This window comes from Macrobrachium nipponense, chromosome 24 (assembly GCF_015104395.2).
Source record: "Macrobrachium nipponense isolate FS-2020 chromosome 24, ASM1510439v2, whole genome shotgun sequence".
Lineage (NCBI taxonomy): Eukaryota > Metazoa > Arthropoda > Malacostraca > Decapoda > Palaemonidae > Macrobrachium > Macrobrachium nipponense.
This window is the reverse complement of record NC_061091.1, coordinates 27,751,885-27,762,412: the sequence shown is the minus strand read 5'-3', so window position 1 is coordinate 27,762,412 and position 10,528 is coordinate 27,751,885. Positions and strand designations below refer to the sequence as shown.

The 10,528-nt window shown below is 39.2% G+C and overlaps 1 long non-coding RNA gene across 1 annotated transcript; it reads left to right on the top strand.

The window, feature by feature from the left end:
* Positions 1 to 6,176: 6,176 nt before the first annotated feature.
* On the top strand, positions 6,177 to 9,890 carry LOC135203855 (uncharacterized). Its single transcript, XR_010312053.1, has 2 exons — positions 6,177 to 7,020; positions 9,632 to 9,890. It is a non-coding gene; the product is annotated as an uncharacterized LOC135203855 (long non-coding RNA).
* The last annotated feature ends 638 nt before the right edge of the window (positions 9,891 to 10,528 follow it).

Here is a 10,528-nt window from a genome sequence, read left to right as displayed (position 1 = left end):
ACAATATAACAAATGCAATTATATATGTTAATAAGTATAAACAATTAAGAATTAAAACTAGTCTGATGAAAGATTTTCGTGGGTATATCAATTTCTCCTCTTGTAATACCAGTTCTTCACCTAAATTACGTATTCTTCCTTTGATTTTCAAAATAAAAAAAAAGGCTACTGAAACTGAAACAGTACTAAATGCACAAATAGTGTTTCTATGAAGTCTATTGGGCAACTAGGTATTGACCATATAAAAGTGAATGGTCTGAGGGCAAAAGGTTGACCCAGTAAGTACCGAAAATATTTTATTGACGTTAGTAACTTAGATCGTATTTTTAATTTTAGTTCCTATTAGTACGAAGTAATTTTTTTTTTATTATTTTCACAAATATATATCCCAGTAATGTTCCTAACTCTTCGGCAAATATCAATGGCTAAATTTGGCACTTATCTACGTGAAAAAGATCCCGACATTAAAATGAGAGAGAGAGAGAGAGAAGTGTTCTCCAATGTGTACACTCTCTCCAGAGTCCATGGATACGAATCCGGTAGACAGACCGTGTAGTACCTGCTTACGAGTCCTTGGCATGAAGAAGGTGCTCTCTATTACTTCTTCAGACTGAGGTCGGTCTGGGTTTAGTATTTAGCTCGGGTTGTGGTTTTCGTGTGTGAAGTAATATTTCGCTCTTTAATTCTGGAGGTAAGGTATTGAAATTTTTAATGTTATATTTACAGTTAATTGCAGTGGTTTTTATGTGCTGGTTTTAAAGTCTGATTCTGGGGCCTTGATAAACTATTAATTACTAAAGGGTTGTTGCCTCATTGCTTGGTTAATTCTTGTGATTATTCATTTAATTTGCTTTTAATTTGTTAGGGTCCATTCTCTTTTGAAGTGCGTGAAACTGTGTAATGATTTTTCTTTTGGTGCGTATTCGTCGGGCTTTGAATTTTAAATGAAATGTAGGGTAGATCTCGGCCATTTTACCCCGGCTGGTAGATCTAGGGTACTTGTCCGCGGCGGCGTAGACTATGGCAGTTGCCGGTTTTCTATGCAGTTTTATCTACTGAACAAGAATTTTAATTAATATTTATTCGGACGGCTGTAATTAACCCCCAGGGGACAGTACTAAACACGGCGAAATACATTGGACGCCCCAATCCCTAGTGGAAGTCATATCCGTGGTTACATTTCTTGCAGGGTAATTCTAGAGAATAGTTCCCTACGAGCTGCAAGGAACGTAACCGCGGAGACGATATCCACTAGGAATTGGGGCGTCCAATGTATTTCTCGGTGTTTAGTACTGGCCCCTGGGGGAAGTTACGGGAGACATTCTCCCCCCCCCCCCCATCCGTTCTTGCAACACACTGTACTAGGTTAGAATCCTAACCTATATTTTACACAGCTAAAATTTATTTTCTTTGAGGGGAGGTACAGGGTGGGGGCGGTCAGGTAACATGTTCTACTTGGTTAGGTTACTATCCTAACTTACGTTACATTTCTAAGATTGTCTTCCTTTTAGGAAGGGTAAGGGGGGGCTCTGGCCCCCTGGTCAGGTAACAAGTTCTAATAGGTTAGGTTGGTTAGGTTACGATGCTAACCTGTTACACTTCTAAGATCCCCTTTCCTCAAGGGGGAGTTATGGGGCGGCGGAGGGTCAGGTAACTCTTTCTACTTGGTTAGGTTACGATCCTAACCTATGTTACACTTCTAAGATTGCCTTCCTTCAAGGGGGGTTACGGGGCCCGAGCCGCACCCCCCCACCCCAAGTCAGGTAAAGTGTTCAGCTAGGTTAGGTTACTATCCTAACCTATGTTACACTTCTAAGATTGCCTTCCTTTAAGGGGGGCCATGGGGATGGGGGGGGCGGAGCCCACTGGTTAGGTTACACAATTTTTACAGTTGTCCTCCGCATTTCTTAAGTTCAATCCCCCCCTGAATTGGCACTCTGATCCTTGAAACTTAATATTCTATTCATTATTCACTAAAATGGTCTTAGACTTGTACTTGATAATTTATACTAGAGTACCAGATGTGCAAATACCAGATGTAAAAAACTTCTATATATAATATATATATTTGTATGTATGGATTATTAGGTCTTATGTAAAATGTCCCTACTGTAAGATTAAATTTTCATTGCAGTATTTTTTACTTTTAATAATACAAGATAGCTTTGGTTTCATAAACATAAAAGCTATGTTTTGGTTTCATGAACATCAAAGAAGCCATGTTTTTGTTTTTACATTCACTCAACATTTGTCAACTTCAATTACCCCCAAACAGGCCTCACTCATTTCCTATATTGTCCACCCATTATTACAAGAACAGTGTTCGTGTTTTTTTCTTTTCACCAAACGTGAATATTTACCCCCTACCCATCCTCCCTACTGTTTCGTGGTCTGTCGCCCGCCCCCCCACCCCCCCACCCACCCCCGCCCCCCTTCCTCCTGACAAAATTGCCAGTGTCTCATTTCACTTCACCAGCACTATGGCGGAAGCAGTCCCAGGCACCTCCACCTCCTCCGGGCCCATTACTAACTCGACTCTGTCCCGTACATAACTGTTTCGTTTGTTCTGCTTCTCCTTATTTGTCAGCAATTTTTTTAGCCATAGAGTTGCGAGGACAGAGCTCGGTTTAAGTGACGTAGCCATTAATGATTGGTCCAGCTACTCCAGGGAAGTAAGTTTTTATTTTTTAAGTCAAATTTTTTTAAGTAGGTATTTTTTTTGTAGACAGTTTTATGTTAAACTTTGTCACTAACCCTAATTTCCGTTTCAGGTCATAGCACATTGGTGTATCCGGCAGAAGAAACTCTGGTGGTCCCGGTACAACTGTTGAGATCGACTAAGCAAAGTTCGGCAAGAGAAAGTGAGAAAGTATAATGTAGGCCGGGTTGTCGAGGGTCAATGGGTTTTTGGTGGAGTCTGTAGGCAGAGAAGAGTTTTTTGTAGTGCCAGTAAAAGACAGGAGTGCCGCAACTTAGCTTACTGTGATTAAGGACTACATTGTAAAGGGGACCACTATTATTTCTGACTGCTGGAAGGCTTATGATTGCCTGGCAGACGAAGGCTACGCTCACTTGACAGTCAACCACACCAACTTTGTGGACCCAGTAACCGGTGCCCATACTAATACTATTGAAAGGAGGTGGAGGGAACTCCGGCAGTCGACTCCAAAATACGGGAGGAGAATGTATAACTTCGTCGGGTACTTGGCTGTTGCTTATTTCAAGCTGCATTTTGAGGAACCCAAGACCCGCCTCCACGAATTCTTAAAGGCAGCTGCTGCTTTGTACCCTCCACCCCTTTAAGGTAAGCTCCAAACATTATTCTTAATTATTATGTTTTAGGAAAGTGAGTGTTAGGCTTTCGCCGAAAGTTGCGTTAAGGTATGTTACTATTCAGTGGGGTGCTGCTAAGACAACTCGTACCTTCCACCTTACTCCGCCCACCACCTGTGCGTTACCCCCCCCCCCCCCCTTTGTGAACATATGGCTCCGTGGTGGTTGGGGAATTTAAACATGGCGGCTGTGTTTACATTTCCTTCACCGTAACGAATACTTGGTACCTTCCTCTAGGACCGTTCTTCGGTGACTTAGACTATGGCAATTGACATTTTCTATGTTATTTTAGTTGCTTTTCAAGGGTTGTAAGGAATATTTTTTTAGTTTGGTTGGAACTAAACTTTAATATACCTTTGAGTTTGGTGCAGCTATTATGTAACTTTCAAAGGTCAATTACTGCTTAGTTACAGCCGGCCGAATGGATATTACTTTGAAATCTTGTACAGTAACTAAAATAACATAGGAATCAGTCAATTGCCATAGTCTAAGCCACAGCGGATTGCTTCTGTAGAAATACCTACTGAACAAGAATTTTAATTAATATTTATTCGGACGGCTGTAATTAACCCCCAGGGGCCAGTACTAAACACTGCGAAATACATTGGACGCCCCAATCCCTAGTGGAAGTCATATCCGTGGTTACATTTCTTGCAGGGTAATTCTAAAGAATAGTTCCCTACGAGCTGCAAGGAACGTAACCGCGGATACGACATCCACTAGGAATTGGGGCATCCAATGTATTTCTCGGTGTTTAGTACTGGCCCCTGGGGTTTGATTACAGTTGTCCGAATAAATATTACTTTAAATTCTTGTTCAGTAAGTAAAATAGGGAAACTTCAATTGCCATAGTCAGGCCACCGCGGATTGCTTCTGTAGAAATACCTGGATTTTCCTAATTTGTTTTGTATTTGTGATATTTCAAGCTGTTATTACTGTTCCGTTTATCATAGTATTGTTTTAATGTGTTCTGACTTTTTCTCACTTCATAATGTTAACTTATAGATCTTACAATATTACTTACAATTGAGGGTAGGCCCCTGAAAGTCTCCTGAGGGGTGGGAATTGTAGGCCCCTGAAAGTCTCCTGAGGGGTGGGGCTAGAAGGCGGTTTTAGGACGTTTAGAGACAATGCCTTATTGCAAATTCCCCCTATATAGTTCTACAATCGCGTTGTTCTTACTTCCCTCCTCGAGAACGTTCAGCGGGCTTTCCGTCAGTGTATATATCTTATAAGATCATGTTTTGTGTACTTTTGTTTTAAGTTCTCTCAAAAAACACAAATCGGCTCTCGCCGACCCACTTTTACTCTCGCGGGTCGGATACCGCATTTCCGCCCGCATGCTGTATATTTTGAATTTCCTTACCTGTAAATAATGAAGATATACGGGCTGCTCTACGAGCAAGAGCCCGTGCTGGCACAAGGCCAGCTTAATCTTCAACATAGTAAAGGTCAGTACACTTCTACCTGCCTCTTTGTTCACACCTCTGTCAATGACGTGAAATTGATGGTATTACATTTTTCGTGAAACTGGTTGTACATATTTTCATTTACAGGCATTCCAATGTACACATGCATTTTATCTTTTTTTCTATATTCTATATTACCTTTACATGCCTCTGACCTATAACAATTTCTTGGATTACATTTTACTAATCTCTCTGAAGGGGGGTTGGGGGGGGAGTTACGGGAGACATCTCCCCCCCCCCCGTTCTTGCAACACACTGTACTAGGTTAGAATCCTAACCTATATTTTACACAGCTAACATTGTTTTTCTTTGAGGGGAGGTACAGGGTGGGGGCGGTCAGGTAACATGTTCTACTTGGTTAGGTTACTATCCTAACTTACGTTACATTTCTAAGATTGTCTTCCTTTAAGGAAGGGTAAGGGGGGGCTCTGGCCCCCTGGTCAGGTAACAAGTTCTAGTAGGTTAGGTTGGTTAGGTTACGATGGTAACCTATGTTACACTTCTAAGATCCCCTTTCCTCAAGGGGGAGTTATGGGGCGGCGGAGGGTCAGGTAACTCTTTCTACTTTGTTAGGTTAGATTGGTTAGGTTACGATCCTAACCTATATGTTACTTCTAAGATTGCCTTCCTTCAAGGGGGGTTACGGGGCCCGAGCCGCACCCCCCTACCCCAAGTCAGGTAAAGTGTTCAGCTAGGTTAGGTTACTATCCTAACCTATATGTTACACTTCTAAGATTGCCTTCCTTTAAGGGGGGCCATGGGGGTGGGGGGGGGGGGGGTGGAGCCCACTGGTTAGGTTACACAATTTTTACAGTTGTCCTCAGCATTTCTTAAGTTCAATCCCCCCCTGAAATGGCCACTCTGATCCTTGAAACTTAATATTCTATTCATTATTCACTAAAATGGTCTTAGACTTGTACTTGATAATTTATACTAGAGTACCAGATGTGCAAATACCAGATGTAAAATCTTCTATATATAATATATATATTTGTATGTATGGATTATTAGGTCTTATGTAAAATGTCCCTACTGTAAGATTAAATTTTCATTGCAGTATTTTTTACTTTTAATAATACACGATAGCTTTGGTTTCATAAACATAAAAGCTATGTTTTGGTTTCATGAACATCAAAGAAGCCATGTTTGTACGATTTCACTCAACATTTGTCAACTTCAATTACCCCCAAACAGGCCTCACTCATTTCCTATATTGTCCACCCATTACAAGACAGTGTTCGTGTTTTTTTTCTTTTTCACAAACTTGAATATTTACCCCCTACCCCATCCTCCCTACTGTTTCGTGGTGGGGGGGGGGGGTTTCTGTCAGCCCGCCCCCCCCCCCCCAACCCCCACCCCCACCCCCCACCCCCTTCCTCCTGACAAAATTGCCAGTGTCTCATTTCACTTCACCAGCACGATGGCGGAAGCAGTCCCAGGCACCTCCACCTCCTCCGGGCCCATTACTAACTCGACTCTGCCCCGTACATAACTGTTTCGTTTGTTCTGCTTCTCCTTATTTGTCAGCAATTTTTTTAGCCATAGAGTTGCGAGGACAGAGCTCGGTTTAAGTGACGTAGCCATTAATGATTGGTCCAGCTACTCCAGGGAAGTAAGTTTTTATTTTTTAAGTCAAATTTTTTTAAGTAGGTTTTTTTTTGTAGACAGTTTTGTTAAACTTTGTCACTAACCCTAATTTCCATTTCAGGTCATAGCACATTGGTGTATCCGGCAGAAGAAACTCGGGTGGTCCCGGTATAACTGTTGAGATCGACGAAGCAAAGTTCGGCAAGAGAAAGTATAATGTAGGCCGGGTTGTCGAGGGTCAGTGGGTTTTTGGTGGAGTCTGTAGGCAGAGAAGAGTTTTTTGTAGTGCCAGTAAAAGACAGGAGTGCCGCAACTTAGCTTACTGTGATTAAGGACTACATTGTAAAGGGGACCACTTATTTCTGACTGCTGGAAGGCTTATGATTGCCTGGCAGACGAAGGCTACGCTCACTTGACAGTCAACCACACTAACTTTGTGGACCCAGTAACCGGTGCCCATACAAATACAATTGAAAGGCGGTAGAGGGAACTTCGTGAGGCAACGCCTTGGTATGGCCATAAAGTATAACTTTGTCGGGTGGTGTACTTTAAAATCAACTTCATGACCCAAAGACGAGGCTCCACGCCTTAGTGGAAGTGGCTGCTGAACTCTATCCTCCACCCCTTCAAGGTAAGGTTCCATCATTATGTACTTTGTTATATTGTGTTTTAGTGTTCCAAAGGTTTAGTGCTTTTGATGTCTGATATTTATTGGGAATTATTTACCACCATATCCCAGAGTGGCTTTACCAACTCTTACCTCTGCCTTCCTCTTCTGGTATCCCACTACGTCCCCCACCCTTACCGGACATAAGGCTCCCTGTTAGTTACGTATCCCACACCCCCTACTAGCATTCAAATATGGAGGTTTGTTTCTTGGCCCCGAACCAACACTTCGAAGATTGTTCAGTCGAAGTAGACTATGGCAATTGACTTTTTCCTATGTTTTGCTTACTGTAAATGAGTTTTAAGGTAATATTTTGCCAGTCAACTGTAATGTTATTAACCTTTGAGCTCTGTACGTTGGTACACCGCACCCCTTGTACTGTCATGTAGTCTTCAAAGGTAAATTACGGTTTAATTACAGTTGACTGAATAAATATTACTTTAAATTCTTGTTCAGCAGGTAAAATAACATAGAAAAAGTCAACTGCTATAGTCTATTGTACCGCGGAATGCGGGCTTAGAATTACCAAACAGTTTAACCTTAGTGTTTGTGATAAATATAATTATTTCAGGTATGTGGCGATAGCTTAGATTATGGAATCTACGAAGACTAAAGACTAAATATTTAGCTGATTTCATACCAAGAAAACTAAAAGTATTGGTTTTAAAATAAGTTTATTTTTACCGATTTTTCAGTAAGTTTTAACTTTGTGCTATCTGTTACGTTAGATCCAGAAATAGGCAAATTCCTATACTCGGCCGTAAATTGCTAGTTTCATATTTCTTTAAATTCAAAGGATATCTTTTTCTTCAGCTTTTATTTAAATTTAAAGGCTTTAATCTTTAAATCTAGTTTTCAAATTTTAAATTCTTCTGAATTTTTCAGAAAATCTAAAATTGAAATAATTTTATCAATTTTTTTCATGTTTATTTTTTTTCAAATTTTTGTTGAAATTGGAAGTTTTTGTTTTAAATTCTTAGCTTGTAATAAGTTATATTTTTAACCTGAAATTTTGTGAAGTGTAAAGTTCTTTTAATTGTTAGAATGTGCTGAAATTTAAATGTAATTTTAAATTTTGTTTGGTAATTCTAAGCCCTCATTCCGCGTAACGTAGACTTTTTCCTAAGTGATTTTACTTGCTGAACAAGAATTTAAAGTAATATTTATTCGGAAGACTGTAATTAACCCTCAGGGGCCAGTACTAAACACAGAAATACATTGGACACCCCAATCCCTAGTGGACGTCTTATTCGTGGTTAAGTTTCTTGCAGGGTAATTCTAAGGAATAGTTCCGTGCAGACTGCAAGGAATGTAACCGCGGATACGACATCCACTAGGGATTGGAGCGTCCAATGTATTTCGCAGTGTTTAGTACTGCCTCCTGGGGTTTAATTAGTCTTCAGAATAAATATTACTTTAAATTTTTGTTCAGTAAGTAAAATAACGTAGGGAAACTTTAACTGCCGTAGTCTACTTTACCGCAGAATGAGGGCTTAGAATTACCAAATTCGTATTTGTTGAAATTGAGAAGCTTAAACTTAATTTAAAACTGTAAAAATACAAAGTTTTTAAGTTGAAAGGCTTTAACCTCTTAATTTTCAACTTTTAAAATCCACATTCGTCCAAAATTTGTTTGAATCTACTAAATTTTTTCAAATCTTAAATTAAGTAAATCTGTTGATTTATAGCAGTTTAGTAATTAAATTAAAAGAAACCCTGAACACTTTAGTTTTAAGTTTTATCTTAAATTTCTTAAATTAATAGGGGCCACCTTTGTTGGAGTGGCCGTGCTGCTACAGCAAAGGTGGCCCCAGGTCTGTGCATAGTAGACTTTGTCTACCACGCATACGACCGTTGGTAGGATAACTGTTTTTTCTGGATGTGATGATGGGTTGTGACAGTTGTGAATGGTGGGTTGTGAGAGTGTGGAGAGTTCAGTATTTTGTTGTGTGGGTTGTGGTGGGGGCTTTGAAAGTGCCGAGGTATGGCGGGTGGTGGTGGGTTTGTCAGGTTTTTTTTTTTTTAAACCGTAGGTTCTTGCAGGTTCATACTGTTTGGAAGTGTTGGACTTTGGAAAAAGTCCAATTTGTTTTATAAAGTAGTGTTTTGAGCTGGAATAGTTCGGTGTAGGTTCTGATCCCTTGTAGCAGTTTAGTTTCTCTTAACAGGCGTTTAGCAATGCGCAGTAGACCAAATAATCTGCCCTTAACTCAATAATTCAATATAAATAACTTAGTCCTTTTAATTAAAATATTGTGGTTTTGATGGTATTAACGTTTGCCCATATTAAAAGTATTTTTCTATTTTTAACCAAACTTAATTTTTCATAAGTCCAAGTGGTAAGTGGACAATTTTTTATCCTAATATCAAAATCCCAAAGTATAACACTGCTGTAATCCTACTTTTCATGGCAAACTTTATAATGTAATGTAATTGAGTGTACTATTGTTAAAGCATACTTATTCAGTACTTATGACACTATTAGTCAAACACTTATTCTGTCGTGTGACAGATTAAACCACCATAAATTTGGACTTTTAATTTTACTCAATTCAGCCATAATTACTCCCTACAGATTGTTGTAGACTTAACCCACAGAACAGTAGACTTCACGCCACCAGATAATTTGGTACCAGGAAAATCTTCAATTCTGTAGTGGGTTTTCCAGTTTCATTGTCTTGAATTGAATACAGTGTTTCCAAGACTGCCTGGTATATTTAGGTGAAGTCCGTACAGATACCGCAAAGCTGTAATCTTCCTGCAATGAGCTGGAAAATTACTTTGTGTTGTTTTTTTTGTAACAATTTTTAAAATACAAATACTTCTGCAGTTTTGTTTTACTTGTATGATTTATTACCTTAATATCCTAAATGGTTTGTCCTAATTTTGGTCTAAGTAATAACAATGTCTGGTAAACTTGAAGTAGGTTATAGGTTAATTTAAATTAACTATGAAGCCTCTGCATTGAAGATGGTAATAGTCGTAAAATTCAGCCCTTGATGGTTTCTTCTAGTGGGATTTAATGGGATTTACGTAAGACCTACGGCTGATGGTTTACATAACTAATAGACTAGAGGTATGGTTCTAAGGAAACTTCTTTTGATATTGGTTGATACCTCAATTGTTCAATGTATGTTAATTTAAATAAAATTAATTTCTAAGGAGTCATAAGGTTCTGACCTCTACAAAGATAATGACTGCATTTTATGAGAAAATAGCATTAGGAGCAACGGGTCTCTGAATAGTTAGATTTCAGATTTTAGTAATAGGACAAATTTATTACTTAGACGTTAAACCTAAAACTTTGCATATGAATGCTGTGAAACTTTAGCCTATTTCAATAGAAGCAAATAGGCTTATAAGTTAAGTGGTGGGCTGGAAATTTACCCAGAAATAGTTTTGGGTTAAGGTAGTTAAATTTTTTAATTACCATTAAGCTTACTGATGAATTAAATGGGTTTAGTTTACTTTG